Source organism: Trichechus manatus, unplaced genomic scaffold (genome assembly GCF_000243295.1).
Source record: "Trichechus manatus latirostris isolate Lorelei unplaced genomic scaffold, TriManLat1.0 scaffold00073, whole genome shotgun sequence".
In the NCBI taxonomy this organism is placed as follows: domain Eukaryota; kingdom Metazoa; phylum Chordata; class Mammalia; order Sirenia; family Trichechidae; genus Trichechus; species Trichechus manatus.
Window position 1 is genome coordinate 10,601,305 of NW_004444009.1, and position 17,292 is coordinate 10,618,596.

Here is a 17,292-nt window from a genome sequence, read left to right on the forward strand (position 1 = left end):
AATGATGCAGCTGCTTTGAAAAACGGTCTGGCAGTTCCTCAAATGGCTAAACACAGTTACCATAATACCCAGCAATTCCATTCCTAGGTATATACCCACGAGAAATGAAAACATATGTTCAGATAAATACTTGTATGCTAATATTAACACTAGCATTATTCATAATAGCCAAAAATGGAAAAACCCAAGTGTCTTACTCATCTAGTACTGCTATAACAGAAATACCACTAGTGGATGGTTTTAACAAAGAGAAATTTATTTCCTCACAGTCAAAGTAGGCTAAAAGTCCAAATTCAGGGCGTCAGCTCCAGGGGAAGCCTTTTTCTCTCGCTATTGGCCGTCTTATCAATGTTATCCCGGACTAGGAGCTTCTCGGCGCAGGGACCCCAGTCCAAAGGACGCGCTCTGCTCCCAGCACTGCTTTCTTGATGGTATGAGGTCCCCCTGTCTCACTGCTCACTTCTGTCTTTTAAATCTCAAGACATTGCCTCAGTATTACAATCCAATCTTGTAGACTGAGTCCTGCCTTACTAACACAACTGCTGCCCATCCCCGCTCATTAACATCATGGAGGCAGGATTTACAACATATAGGAAAACCACACAATACCAGGAATCATAGCCCAGCCAAATCGATACACACATTTTTTGGGGGACATAATTCAAACCACGACACCCAGTGTCTATCAACTGACAAACAGATAAACAAAATGTAGTTTATCCATATAATGGAAGATTATTTAGCCAAAAAAGAAATGAAATACTGATACATGCCACAACATAAATGAACCTTAAAATCATTATGCTAGGTGAAAGATGCCAAACACAAAAGGCTCCATATTGTATGATTCCATTTATATGAAATGTCCAGAATAGGCAAATCCAGAAAGTAGATGAGTGTTTACCAGAGGCTGCGGAGGAGGGAGGGGAAAGGGAGTGAATGCAAATGAGTATAAGGTTTCTTTCTGAAGCAATGAAAATGTGCTAGAATTAGAATATGGTGATGGTTGCACAACCTGTGAATATATTAAAAACCACTAAATTGTACATTTTAAAAGGGTGAATTTTAATGTATGTGAATTATATTTCGATTAAAAAATCATAAATTAATGAACACTTAGAAAAGCCCTGGTGGCGCAGTGGGTAAGCACTTGGCTGCTAACTGAAAGGTTGGCAGTTCAAACCCACCAGCAGCTCTGTGGAAGAACGATGTGGCAATCTGCTTCAGTAAAGATTTATAGCCTTGGAAACCCTATGGGGCAGTTCTACTCTGTCCTATAGGGTCACTATGAGTTGGAATCTACTGGATGGCAAGTTTTTTGTTTTTTTTTTAAATGAACACACAAAAAAAACGCAGTTAGTAAAACTCACTGAGATGTTAAACGAGGCCTATTTTAAATATTTCATTTATCATAAAACCACATCCATCTATACATATTAAGATACTTGTTTTTCTGATGTAAGCATTTTTATTAAAAATGATATCACATGGTAACCAACCACGTTTATCAAGTTTCAATGTATCCGTTAAAGCTCTAATTTAAAAAGGAGTTTTTTAAAAAAAAGTTTCAAATTAAAACAAAACCAAGTATAAGATTATACCAGTTACTCACACTATCCCTTAGGGGTGGATCATGAATTATTGCTACATTTTTAGCATCATTGATGATCCTGATTACAGACCTATTTACACAAGGTAAAGATGATAAACTTTTGACAAGGAGTCAAAGACTGCTAATTTTTACTCTGTACAATAAATGTCCAAATCTTAGTGTATATCTCTTGCTATGTCTCAACCCAATTAATTCCCTCTGGAAAGAAAACAAACTCACAGAAACTCAGAACGATTGCGTTTAATAGCATAAAATCTTATTAACTCAAATTAGCAAAAATAAAGAAATGTATGACTTATTATCATGTTAAAATAATGTACGAATTGTTAATATATTAAAATAATTTTACTATTCCTGTTACATGGGTAATTCATTTTAATTCTAGCAAAGCACACTGTATTGCCAAGCCAAGAACCTTTGTGGACTACTTTAATAAATCAAGAACTATTTATTGAGCAGTTACTATGTCCACAACATTGTGAGGAAGACAATGATATGGCCTCCATACTCGAGGAATTTACAATGTAACACAAGATGGCAGTGAGCAAGTGACATAGACTGGGGACAGATTATAAATGCTGAGGATCTTATACTTTAACCTACAGGTAATGAGGGAACCACTAAAAGATAAGAACCATCTACTGTATCAGACAAAACTGGACATAGAGATACTAGTTGGGAGGCTAACGCAATAGTCTAGGTATGAGATGATAAAGAATCTAAACTAGATGGGGAGCGACAGATGAGGAAATACTCTCAAGACTTATTTAGGAGACAGAATCAACAGGACTTGGTAACTGCATACAGGGAGGCAGTATTACCCAATGGTTAAGACTTGTATGGGCTTTGAAAAACTCTCCTGGGTTAGAGGTTTAGCTCTGATTCATTTCGGCTGTGTATGTTGGGCAATAACTTCATTTCTCTAGGTTTTTATTTCCCCTGTAAAATGGGGATAATAATAGTGCCTGCATTTCACAGAGCTGTCATGAAGACTGAATTAGAAGATAACACAGGTAAAGCACTTAGAATCGCACCTGTTATAAAGTAAGCACTCAATGGTAGCTACTACTGTCATTTTTCATTCTCAATATTCTTACTAGATGTGCGAAGGTTAGAGAACAGGAAAAAAATACGGGATAATTTCCTTTTTGTGGACTGAATGACAAGGTAAAGAGTGACCATCAACCATGATAGGAAATACAAGAAGAATTGTAGATAGGGTAAGGGTGAAGATCAGCTAACTATTTCAGCTTGAAGCCTATAGACAGCATTTATAAGTCTGGAGAATGATAAACAGTATGATAGGATTTGTGAAGGTAAATTAAATAAGTAACACTAAAGATTTCTAGCTATGAAAGGTCTTAAAAACAATGCTACAAGATTTGGACTAAGTAAATTTACTGCCTCCTGAAAACAGAGTTTAGAGCTCATCTATTATATCATGCCCTTTATTTTCTAGATGAGGAAACTGAGACCCACAGAAAGAAGAAACATCTCAAATGTCACACCACCCGTGGTTATACACAGTATGAGCTCATTAATAAGTTAAATACTATTAATTTTCATTTGCTTAACAAATCTCTCAGTCCTTATATAAAACTTCCTTCTACCCTCATCCTTAATAATGTAGTGGCAAATTTGAAATAATTGGAATAAAAATCATTAGAATTGAGTGTAATCTAGTGGTGATGGTTGGAATATAGGCTTTCAATGAATATTATTAGAACTCTTCTTTAAAAAATAAACAACTATAGAATTTTGTGAATGCTCAAAACGCCTTCCATGTGCTAGGGTTATTTTTTTTACTGATAATATGATAAACTGGAAACAGGAAAAATTGCTTTTACATAATAGTTTTAAAATTATTATTGTTTTTTAATCAAATTCATTTTCTGAAATATTTTGTTACAGAAATTCAATCAACATTTGTTTTTTCTAACTTCTGAAATGAATACAGTTACAGGGACAACAACAATTATGAGAAGTTTCCTCGCTACAATCCTCTGTAAGACCCTAGTTCACAAAGCTACTGTGTGAATTAATGGAGTATTGAGAAGTCCCTGTAGTCCATCTCTAAGTTCCAACAATGACTCTTTCCTACTTTTTCCTCCCACTCTTTCCTTTTTTACAATTCATTTCTTTCACTGCTTGCAGCCCTTTCTCTCTCTGTCCACTTCCCATCTAAGGTTCATAAAGTGCTGCCAGGTGTTTAACCAATACAAAGCTTCTCTCCCAGTCCTCAACAAGGCAAATGACTATATTCTGTGTATAGTAATGTTTTCAATTTATTGCAGATTATTAAAACAGAAATAATGAACACTGAAGCTTATCAATTTTTGTGTAGCTCAGTCTAATCATGCCACACATTAATGAATGCATACTTATATGTTTAGTTTCCATTTTCAGACAAATTATATTAGCTTTGATTTCTATAAAGCTTTAACATATTTTATTATATCTCTAAGAAAATCCCATGCTATGGGTTGCAATATCTCTAAATACGAAGGAAGAATATAGCCAAACCAAAAGAAACCAATTGCTAAGAGTTGATTATATAAAAACTAATCTAGGGGTATATAAACTTTTCAATTTTTGATCCTATAAGGGAAAGTGGAGTGAAGACTATTTTAAGGACTGAAGAGTGAACTTTTAGCCTAGGTAGACCATCCATAACGGCTGCACCATCTATTCAATCAAAGAGGGAAGACTTTTAAGATGTGGAAGCCCTAACCCTTCTGACAGAAGACCATGACAATAGGGTCAATAGTGCTATACTTTGTAGTTAAATGGCCAAATATTTAAATATGGCAAAAAACACATTTCACAGAAATCTTTAAATAATTAACAGATTTGACCTGAAAGACTTCAGAACAAAAATAAAACCTGTTTCATGATGGACAAACAAAAGTGCTAATATAAAAATATTCAGATTTATATACACTAAGTGGAATTTATAACAATTTCCACTAAATCAAAGTGTCAAGACTACATGTAGTGCTAATATTAGAGAATGAAGATTCTAATAGCTTAATCAGTATTTTTGTTTGTTTGTTTTTTTGGAAGTGACCTTGGGATGACTTACCCACAACAAAATCAACTTTTCAGTAACACAGATGGTAGACTAGACACTGCCAAAGTTTTAAGCTTGGAAAATGCTCTTAATTTTTTTTTTTTTTTTAAATTTCCACTCATGCTGTGTTTACTGCTTCACATATGTCTCTGACTGCCAAAGAATTGTTAAATAATCGGCATGAGATTCATTTTGTTAGTACACAGCTGGGTACTTTAGTCATACAACATCTGCTTCTCAACATATCTTCTGTTTTCCTTCATCTATCTCAAAACAATTTCTAAAAGCTGCCCCAGTAAAGCATATATGCTCCCTCTCAATATTTGGAAGCTGAACTTGATAATCATCATTATGTTTACCATTATTGTACTAAATTATCAGTGGCTTCTGAATGACTAAAAATCATATCCAGTGAATCTAAAGATCTTGAAAACCTTATATTAACATCAGTTTGTAAAACAGTATAGTGGAACTAAAGGATGTAACTCAGTAAGAGTCATGCAATAATCAAATGTTACTCTTTACATAGATAGCTCTAAGCTGTTTAAGTGAAGAGCTAATGCAAAAATAGCTGACGCTACACAATGTGATTAAAAAAAAAAAGTATGAAGTACCTAGAGCAGAGAGAGAACATACTTCATTCTATAGCCAAGACTCAGGTTTTTTGTGTACTAAACTTTTCATTAAAACAAACATACAAAAAAGCCCAAACCTGTTGCTGTCAAACTGATTTTGACTGATGGCAACCCTATATGTTACGGAGTATAACTGCTCCAGAGGGTTTTCTTGCCTTATGGAATCTGTATGGAATTCTTGCCTTTATGTAATCTTTATGGAAGTAGATTGTCAAGACTTTCTTCTGCAGCTGCTGGATGGGTTCAAACTGTCAACCTTTAGGTTTGTAGATGAACACAAATTGTTTGCACTACTCAGGGCCTTAACTTCTTATTAAGCAGAAACTAATTAATTGTTCCATCTAGGAATTATCCATCTCCTTAGCTCCTCCCTCCTGCTTTTTTCACTTTGGATGAGGGTGTGTAGTTGAGACTACTACCAAGGTATAGAAAGTCCAAACGTGATTTCCAAACATAGGTCATTCAGCTCCTGACTATATTCTATTCCAAATTTTTGTTTTCAAGTTGATTGGTTGGAAGTTGTAAGTATTTCCCTACAAGAATAATGTGTTAGGGTAGTTAGATCTCAGGTCAGTCCTCAAAAACTAAAATGTAGTTGAACTAACCCATTCTGCTGTCATCAAGTCGATTCCAACTCATAGCGACCCCACAGGACACAGCAAAACTGCCCCATATGGTTTCCAAGGCTATAAATGTTTACAAAAGCAGGTTGCCACATCTTTCTCCCATGGAGCGGCTGTTGGGTTCGAAGTGCCAACCTTACAGTTAGCAGCCTATTGTTTTAACCACTGTACCACTAGGTCTCCTACAGTTGAACTAGAGAGCTAATAATAGTAAACAACTGAAATAAAAATATACCACTGTTTCTATAGCCAAATATTCCAGAATCCAAATAAGCATTTCAGTAACATACCCTCCCAATCACAGGAAAGCAGTAAGAGCACCACAGTTCCATTTCCCTTTTCCCTCCCAATCAATCAAAAAATCAACAGGGTGAGGAGGTGGAAGGAGACTTAATAATTGTGAAGAGTTCCAACAACGGGAAGCTGGGTAGTGGGAAGCAGAAGTACAGATGATCCCAGAGAGATTGTTCTCATTGAGTCTAACGAGGGTGGCAGGGGAAACCCCAAACATGAGGTATTAAGGGAGAAATAGTGGCTTTAAGAACTTCATTGTCTTTGGGCAGTTGAAGCTGAAACTGTAGGTCTCAAAAAAGTATCAGCAGCCAACAAACTATAAGAAGGATTCCAGTGGTGTTTGTTATGAGGTTTTGTGGTTCACCACCTGTGTGATGTGGTTTGGTGCATGTGTGTGAGGGGGGTTTGGGAGGCAAGGAAGAGTCAAAAGTAGCAGCAGCAGCAAATTTTTTTTTTAGTTTTCCTAAGTCAATGAGACAGGGAAATGCCTGAAAGCCAGTTTTGTAAAACTTAGCACCTAAACTATCATATAAGGACATAACTGATACAGTCTTAAACCTTTACTTGATATGGATTATAACATTTCACAATGCCTACCTGTTAAAAACTTCAGACTAATGAAGTGATAAGCATACCCTGAGAGAAGGTATTCAGTGCTATGTCATCATATAGCATCAACACCATCATCACCACGTCTATGGATTCCACTTCTTCCCGAACTTGGTATGAGGGACTGATGTGAATGATTATTTGTCTAATCACAACAACCCAGTTCTCTACTTCTGCAGTCTCTCTCATAGCTTAGATAATGGCTAGATTGTGGTAAGGAGGGCATGGTTCCAGTCAGGGAGATGTACGGGGAACTTCTTAAAAACGCTTTGCTTTTCTAATAAAAGATACAGACATGGCTGATACCATCCCTTCCTTCTCACTTCTTCCAGCTTTTGACATGACACCTGTAACTTCAGGAACTATCCTGTGACCATGACAAAAAGAAAAAGAACAAAACAAAACCCAAGTCACTGAAGACTATCTCTAGACATTTTATTATGTGAAATCATTTAAAATCTTTTTTTTCTCACATCTGTTACTTTTTCTGTTACTTGTAGCTATATGTATTCCTATCAAATACAACTACCACCTATAAAGCATATATCATGTGCCCAGCCCTGCAAAACCCTCTACATACATTAGTCCATTTAATTTTCACAGCAATCTATTAAAGTAGATGATACTAACTGCATTTCACAAATGAGAAAACAAATAATTTTAAAGAGTTTAAGAAACTTGCCAACAGTTAGTTAAATGGCAAACCAGAATTCAAAGCCAGATCTATCTGATGTCCAAGTCTATGTTCTTTACACTACATTATACTATCTGCCATTATCAATCATTACACTTGTATGGTTGGGGCACCAGCATGGTACAATGAAATAAGCAGAGCCTTCGGAGTCAAACCAGGCCTGGGTTCTAGTCCTAGCTTCGCCACTTTGATAACGATGTACCACTGGGCAAATTACTTTCTTTTTCCGAACTATAAAATGAGGATAATAATATGTTCAAGCAAAATTATTGTGGCAATTGGATTCATTCAACGTGTTTAACACAACTAAGTGCATTCCCTGACATATAAGAGATATTCAAACTGCTTCCTTTCTTCTTCCCACTCTAAAACTTCAGCGTTCTGTGCAAAGCACAAAGAGAGATGAAAGATTCTATTTCTCAAGGAGCTCATAGTCTAGCGAGGTGACAAACATGATAGAGTAATCTTACAGGCTTGCATAGAATGCTATAGGAGCACAGAAGAGAAGCTGTCATAAACCAACTCTGGGAAATGACCTCTTAACACACTTAAAGGAGCTTGCCAGATGATGAGAAAGAGTGGGAGGGGGCAACAGCAGAAGAATGCTCCAAGTAGAAGAAACAATATGTGCAAAGGCCTAGGGGGAAGAGAAAACACGATATATTCCAGGGACAAGTTATTCAGTACAGTTGGTGCTAACAGTGAAGTGTGACAAGGGAAGGGCTGGAGAGTTAGACAAGGAACAGATTACAAAAGTCCTTATATTAAAAAAGTGATGGCCAGTAAGGGGTGAGGGGATGTGTTGGAGAAGGGCTGTAAACAAACAGCAATACGACATCAGATTTTTCTGTTTATTTATTTAAAAAAACTGTCACTGTGGCCAGTTTGAGGGATGAAAGCTTAGATATGGCAAGACTGTGGCAGGGAGACCACTTAATCTATTACATTAGTCTAAGAGGTAACAGTCTGAATTTAGCCAGTGGGAATAAGGAGAGAAAATATGCCTCTGAGTTTCTGAACTCAGTTGAGTACCACAACATATCAGTAGGAAAAAGATTAATTCTTAAAGAGTAACTGAGTATATCTATAGTTTAAGAATTTAATGCATTATTCAGTATATGCAAAGGTAGTAGAGAGATATTCCTGCCAGTGGCAAACACAGTTAAATAATAAATAAGTGAATGAAAAATCATTAAGTAATCCTCATTTAAATTCTACCTTCTTTCCTTTCCTATTTCCTGGGGAAAAAAATACACTGAAGAACACAAATTAGTCACAAGATCATGAGAAGGGCAGGAGGGTAAAAAGAAGAAAGGAGGAAAACAAAGGTGAGAAAAATTAAGACATCTCATTAGTTCTGAATGATTAAAACAGTAGTAAATTTGAAAGATAACATGCACTTGCTCTAATCCCAATTTTTTTATTCTCCTTAGACGTTAATAGGTAAAGACCAGTTCAGTTCCAAACCTGTTCTGGTAGGAAAAGACTAAAAAGAAATATTAAAATTTAAACAATATTCATATTAAACAATATTTATACAAAACTAGGCTAAACATGGGGGAAGAAGATAAGGAAATAAAGGGAGATAAAAACATTTTCTAAGATTATTATTTTTTATTACCTCATTTTAAAATAGCCTTAAAATGTCTTCTGATACAATATTAATTTTATTCTTATTTGACATCTTCTCGATTAATCTCATATTCTAGTAACTCTATAGATGGACAGACATCTTCATAAAAGCTGTGAAATGGTACTTTTTTCCCTTTTGGTGCTCCTTTACTTTAATAAACACACACACCATTTTTTGTATTGTTGAAACACTTCGGGGAATGGAATTGTAGCTGCACAACTTACATTAAATGTTTTTTTGAGGGAAAAAGTACTTATGCACTTTTCTTCACATATATAATGCAGACAGACATGCATATACATGGCATTTAATCCTGGAAGTATAGACTGAATAAGACATATTATCTAATTCATCTAGTCAAAGTAAATAGAATAATACATAATTATTGCATTTCTAAGGAACAGTTTTTAGTTTACAAACTCCTGCAGTGCAAAATGGAAATGGATATTTAAATGACTTTGTTTAGATTGCTTTTAATTGAGATTTTCAAAAAATTAGAAGTTTAAAAGTGACCTCGTTTTAATGTAAGTTGCACAGCTACCATTTCATTCCCCAAAGTGTTTCAACAATATAAAAAGTGGTAAATTTGTTTATTAAAGTAAAGGAGCACCAAAAAGGAAAAAAGTACCATTTCACATCCCCCATGAAACACTAACACTACCCAGCTCAGAGGTTAAATAATATCCTTTCCATTTTAAGTAAACGAAAAAATGAAATCCCTCAAATGGCCTGGTTTTCAGTTTTTAGATACTTTAAGCCTCCTTGCTGATCTACAGATTAATTTATTAGTCATGTTTAAATAAAAATGCCAGAATAAAAATTATTTAGGCTTGTACAGATATGAGCTATTGTATAACCTCTTTATCATCCTTACAAAACAAGTTTAACAACTGTTGTTAGGTGCCGTTGAGTCAGTTCTGACTCATAGCGACCCTATCTATGTACAACAAAACAAAACACTGCCTGGTCCTCTGCCATCCTGCCAATCATTGCTATGTTTGAGCCCACTGTTGCAACCACTGTCTAATCCATCTCGTTAAGGGTCTTCCTCTTTTTCGCTGACCCAACTAGCCATTAGAGAAATCTTCTGCTTTTATCTCACTAATGTTTTCATGTCTTAATTTGACCTTCTACACATTACAAAATATAATACATAAAACAATTATACGATTTCACTTATATAAGAATATATTTCTTATGCAACACATTGAAGTTGTCAAGCAGTTAATGAGAGGGGAGGAGAATGATTTGTTATTCACTCCTTTTATCAAATTGTAACTTTCCTAAATCCACTATCAAAAAATATACATTATTCTACAAAAATTCTAACAATTATTAACCATTTTGAATTGCTCAGAGATGATGAAATAATTCATCTGACATTAGTTTTCCAAAGAAATATACATGTTTTTCAACAATCGTTATTTCCAAACACTAAATTTCAATCCTCACAAACTCACTGCAACAAATATAAGACATCTGAAGATTTAGCTTGAGGAATAACCAGATGCTATTAGCACTTATAAAAATCCTACATTTGTAAAAGAGCTGTAGCCTCATGGTTTCAATGCAAAATATCAGAATATTATTTGCTACATTTTATAAAATGGTCAAGTGGGATGCTAGAAAAGGTTAACATCCCATGCAGTTCTTCTTTGCTCTCCCTTTTCCAGCTCATGAATATTTACATTCTGGCCGTCCGTAATATTTCAAATGTTAGAAATTTAAATAAAGACTTCCCTCCACATGTCGACCATGTTAAATTCCTCTTTGCAACACCAGCAGCTTGCACAATGACTGACAGATTATAAGCACTCAAAAAATGTTTACTAAGAGGATGAACAAATGAACAAAGAAGGAATGAATAAAATAAATGGTGTGACTAATAAACATGTTAAGAAGAATCATGCTATTAATTCTTTTAAGGTAATAAATCACTTCTCTAAATTGCACTTAATTTCATTTCAGCAGGCACCAATTTATAAAATTCATATGCACATTTTCAAAATGTTTCAAGTAGGTTAGCAATTGTGAAATAAGGACACTCCCAAGTTTACACAGTAATATTTGTTAAAAGTAAAATGAGGAGAGAAAGAAAGCAGGCATCATTGTGATACATAATGAAAAAAAGCACTAATTATTATACTGAAGGTCATGAATTCATTCAGCCATTTAAAAGTCAGTCAAGAATAATCATCTTGGGTGAAATTCAGTGAAACAGAAAACCAAAGGGGCTATTTCCACGAACAAATGCTTATTAAGTGCCCACTATGACTAAACACTAAAATCTAATTTCCTTGAGAAAAAAGCATTTAGAAGTTCAATCCAGTATTCTAGAATGTGTAAGACACACTGTCGATGGAGACTAAGTACCAAGAAAAAAAAAAGTGAATAACCAAGAAAAGCATGAACTACTAGGGAAATAATACATGAATTTCAACATAAGATTTAATTTGTATAGTTTTCAAAACACGTCTATTGCATAACAACCAAAGATGTAACTATAAAAATCACAAGTGATGTGGTAAATGCACTAAAGATAAAAATTCACGAGAACAGAACAATAAAAGATTCACGCATTAAAAAAAACGGTTTGGGGCCACAATTTAAAAAAAACTAAAATACCAATTTTGCTATAAGCAGTATTATTAAAAATACTACTTATGTACCAGTAGTTCTTGACTTACGATGTATTCATGTTACCACGAACCACAAGTACGAACGTTTGTTGTTGCTGTTTGTTTTTTCTGTACATCTTTTCATTAGTAACATGTACTACATACAATGTTGCAGCACATAATTTACTGATGCTATCGTTCTCAGATGTAATGTTTCCAACCTCCAAAGACAAAGATTGGATTTATAAAGATACTGAAAGTAAAAGACAATAATGAAAACTAAAAAAAAACGGGGTGTTCTACTTACATCAGAACCTACTGACGACAGAGTAGTCGCCAGAACAGAACCCCGTTGTCAAGGACTACCTGCAGTTCCATGAATACAAGAACTTTCCTTGTCTGTTTTGTTCATGTCTATCACTCATCACAGTGCCGGCACATAGTAGGTATACAACAAATATCTGTTGAATGGAAACAGATAAATAAGACACACACCCTTGTCTTCAAACACCTTACTAAGGCAACATGAAATTACCAGTCACCGTTCAGTACTAATCAGTGCTATAAAAGAATACATTATAGAGGACAGAGAAACACAGAGTACAGAAGTGATTGTCAAGAAATATCTACAAGAGGTGAGCAGAGACTTGAAGAAGAGTAGAAGGAAGCAAATAAGGGAAGAATTTTTTCATCCAATAAGCACTTATAAAACGTGACTGAAGTACCGGGAAATGAGAAATCAGAAGAGTATTCAGGGACGTGCAAGTAGGGAAGTATGGCTGAATTAACGGGCATATTTTGAGGTATAATAAAACATGATAATTTATTGCTGTCACTAGAATGTAAGCTCCACAACAGCAGGGATTTTTTTGGTCTGTTTTTCCACTACTTCCAGAGGACTGTAAAAATAGCCACAATTCCTCTCCTTCTGGTATCCATCCACTCCCCTTGAAATGTGATTTTACAGCTCCTCCCATTAAGGAATGGAACCTTTTTTTTCCACCTCTGAATTTCCACTGGCCTTGTGACTTGCTTTTGCCAAAAGAATGCAGCAGAAGCCAACGATGTGCCAGTTCCAAATCTAAGCCTCAAAGATTCTGCATGCTTCCACTGTCAGAACCCTGATGCGGCCATGTGAATAAGCCTCCCATTTAGCCTACTGGATGATGAGGGTCATGTAGCCCAGTTAACTCCCATTATCCCAGGCCAGGGATGAGCAAACTTTTCTGTAAAGGACCAGATAGTTAAAATTTTAGGCTTTTCGGCCTTGTATGATCTCTGTTCTTCTCTGGTTTTGGTTGTTTTTATTTTATAACTCTTTAAAAACAGAAACACCATTCTTGGTTCAGAGGCCATACACAAACAGGATGCCACAGTCCGCTGTCCTAGACAATGGCCATCCGACCCCCAGAAGTAGAAAAGCCTAGCTGACAAGCAGCTGACCATAAATGCATAAATGATCCCAGCCAAGACCAAATAAATCCAGTCCAAACTGTCAACCCACAGAATCATGAGCTAAATAAATGGTAATTTTTAGCTACTGCGTTTTAGGGTGGTGAGGTAATCATCGAAAGCTTACTAATATACTACTCCATCTCCAGTGCTTAGAACAGCACCTGGCACTTAATAGGTACTAACTAAATACTTACTTAATAAAGCAATAAATAGGAAGAATCATAGGAGCAAGAACATGCTTTTTATGCCGGGGTTTGTAAACTCAAAGGTCTACAGGGGCCAGGCAAGTAATTTAATTGAGTGGTCAGTATAGAGAAGCAATACAAGGGAATCCACACCAAAAGACCAGGAAAATACCTACGAGACCACTGACAATCCAGGCAAGGACAAAGGTAGTGGGAATGTGAATGGAAAACAAGGAACAAAGTGAAAGATATCTGAGGTAAAATCAATAGAATTATAGGCAGAGATTGTCAGTCTGGATAAATATATTCAAGAATCAACTACATGCTGTCTCCAAGAAACACACTTTAGATTCAAAGAAATACTCTTTTCAATAAATGGTGCTGGGACAATTAGATACCCACATGCAAAAAGATGAATTTGGATTCCTACCTCATACCACACAGAAATATTAACTCAAAATGGATCACAGATCTAAAGAGTTAAAATTACAAAACCCTTAGAAGAAAATATAGGAGTAAATCTTCATAATTGTGAGTTAGGCAATGATTTCTTAAACGCAATACCAAAACGGCAAGCAATTAAAAAAAATTTTTTTGATAAATTGGACTTAATCAAAATTGAAAATTTTTGTGTTTCACAAGACACCACTGAGAAACAGAAAATGCAGAGTAGGCAAATCTACAAAGACAGAATGTAGATTAGTGATTGCCAGGGCAGGGAAGAGGGGGTTTGGGAATGACTGCTAAAGGGTACTGGGTTTCTTTCGGAGGTGATAAATATATTCTAAAATTAGGTAGTGGTGATGGTTGCACAACCTTCTAACTATACAAAAAAAAATTATTGAAATTGTGCACTTTTAAGGGGTGAATTTAAGGAGTCCTGGTGGCGCAGTGGTTAAGAGCTTGGCTGCCAACCAGAAGGTCAAAGATTCGAATCTCCCAGCTGCTCCATGGGAGAAAGATGTGGCAGTCTGCTTCTATAGGATTACAGCCTTGGAAACCCCATAGGGGCAGTTCCACTCTGTCCGATAAGGTTCCTATGAGACTCGACTCCACGGCAACAGGTTTAAGGGGTGAATTTTACAGTATATAAATAATACTTTAATTAAAAAGAGAAGAAGAAAGAAACTGAAAAATCAACTCACAAACTTGGAGAACATATTTGCAAATCATATGTCCAATGAGACTTCTATCCAAACATATAGAGAACTCTTACAACTCAATAATAAAAAAACAAATAACCTAATATAAAAATGGGCAAAAGACATACAAATGGCTAATACGCACATGAAAAGATACTCAACACCATTAGTCATTAGGGAAATACAAATCAAAATCAAATGAAATAACATTTCTGCTTTTCCTTCTGCGCACCATAAAGATCCTGGTGTTACCACGGGCCGTACCCCGCCCAGTGTTACCAGTATTGTAAGAACAAGCCAAGAACTTGTATGAACAAGTCCTGCCTCTGCTGAGGTGTCCCTAAAGCTAAGATCTGCATCTTTGACCTGAATCAGAGGAAGGCAAAAGTGAATGAGTTCCCCTTCTGTGGCCACATGGTGTCAGATGAATACGAGCAGCTCTCCTCAGAAACCCTGGAGGCTGCCTATATTTGTGCCAACAAGTACCTGGTGAAAAGTTGTGGCAAAGATGGCTCTTACATCTGAGTGTGGCTCCATCCCTTCCATGTCATCCAAATCAACAAGAGATTTTCCTATGCTGGGGCTGACAGGCTCCAGACAGGTATGCAAGGTGCCTTTGCAAAACCCCAGGGTACAGTGGCCAGGGTCCACATTGGCCAAGACATTGTGTCCATCTGCACCAAGCTTCAAGACAAGGAGCATGTGATTGAGGCCCCACGCAGGGCCAAGTTCAACTTCCCTGGGCATCAGAAGATCCACATCTCCAAGAAGTGGTGGGGCTTTACCAAGTTTAATGCTGATGAGTTTGAAGACATGGTGGCTGAAATGCGCCTTATCCCAGATGGTTGTAGAGTCAAATACATCCCCAATCCTGACCCCTTGGACAAGTGGTGGGCCCTGCATTCATGAGGGCCTTGGTAGCACTGACCTCTGCCCACTAATAAATTAACCTTCCTGTCTCTATGTTGCCCGCCAATAAACTGAAATTCCTGTTTCCAAAAAACAGAAAGAAAGAACATTTCTCACCCACTAGAATGACTATAATCAAGAAGACAATATATACCAAGTGTTGGCAAGACTGTAGAGAATACTACTTGGCAATAAAAAGGAACTAAATATTGATACATAGTGCAATACAGATGAACCTCAGAAATAATATGCTAAGTGAAAGAAGCCAGACAAAAAAAGAACACAGATTGTATGATTCCACTTATATGAAATGTCCAAAAAAAGGCAAACACATAGAGACACAAAGTAGATCAGTGGTTGCTTAGGGCTGGGGGTGGGAATAGAGAGTGTCTGTAAATGGGCACGAGGTTTCTTTTCTGGGTGATGGAAATGTTCTAAAATTAGATTGTGGAGATGGTCATACAACACTATGTACATACTAAAATCCAATCAATTGTACACTTAAAAAAGGTGGACTTTATGGTACGTAAGTTATACCTCAACAAAGCTGTTTCAAAAAAAATGAAGAATAAGCAGGATTTAGTGACTAGTTAGCTGTGGTGAGAGTGAGTGGGACAAACCTAAGAAAATGCCTAGATTTTTGGCTTTCACCATTTCACTGAAAATACAAGATACAAAGGAAGTAGAGTAGGTTTATTGGCGGGAAAATAATAAATTCCTTTTTGAACATACTAAATATCACATATTATAACAGCATCCAGGCAAAGATGTCCAAGAAGCAGCAGGAAAACATTTAAAATTCAATAAATGTACTTTGAATGACCAAAATGTACAGGAACCACACTAGGGCCTGTAAATACAGTAGTTCACCAGAAACACCCAGTCCCTACTCTCCAGGAGCTAATATTGAGTGGGGAAGAAAATTTAAAAGGAGAAGACTTCTTAGATAAATATGTATTATGCAATTTAGAAGAATCAACATAAAGGTATCAGTTTAGCCACTGATGTGAGTGAAGTTATCAAGAAAGAATAAAGAGTATAGAAAGGAGAGAGTCAAGGATTGTGACACAAATTTACATATCTGTACACAGAGGAAGCGAAGCCCTAAAAGAGAAAGACGACTAACCATAGAGAGAAATTGGAGGAGAGAGTTCAAAAGAGCGAGAGTAGTAGTCAATAGTATAAAGTATTACAGCAAGATGAAGAGGGAGAAAAATGCATTTAAATGGATTTGATTTAGCACTTCATTCAACAAATATACTTTGAACACCTATCATGTGCCAAGTACTTTGGATTTTATTCTGAGTGAAATGCAGGAGCCATTATAGGGCTCTGCAGAAAGGAATAACAGGATCTGATTTAACATCTTAAAAGGGTCACTCAGGGCACTGTGATAAGAAGACTGCACAAGGGTAGAAGCTAGGAGACCAGTCAGGAGGGCTCCTGCAGTAGCTGGGCAAGAGATGATGGTGACGCAGGGGAAGTAGTGAGAAGAGGTCAGATTCTGAATACATTGTAAAGGTAGAGCTAACAGGCTTTCCTGATGGATTGCACGTGAGGTTTGAGAGAAACAAGTAAGTTAGAGAAGACTCTAAGGTTTTGGGCCTAGACAACTGGAATTGCATCAAATGAAATGGGGATGGCTGCAAATAAAGAACGTAGGGGAAGGGGTGATGGAGATCAAGGGTTCATTTATGGACATAATAAGTTTTAGATGTCTGTTAGAGATCTGAGTGAAGATGTCAAATCTGGATAGATGAGGCTGAAGTTCAGGAGAGAAGTGTGGACATGAAGCCAGGGAGAAGGAAACCAG

At 36.3% G+C, this 17,292-nt stretch overlaps 1 protein-coding gene and 1 pseudogene across 1 annotated transcript in view; one reads left to right on the forward strand and one right to left on the reverse strand.

Annotated features, from left to right (window-relative positions):
- The window catches only part of MAGI3 (membrane associated guanylate kinase, WW and PDZ domain containing 3), a 250,383-nt gene that overhangs the window by 182,538 nt on the left and 50,553 nt on the right, over positions 1–17,292 (reverse strand). The gene's annotated exons all lie outside the window — the stretch shown is intronic.
- On the forward strand, positions 1,634–15,479 carry LOC105756489 (60S ribosomal protein L10-like; annotated as a pseudogene).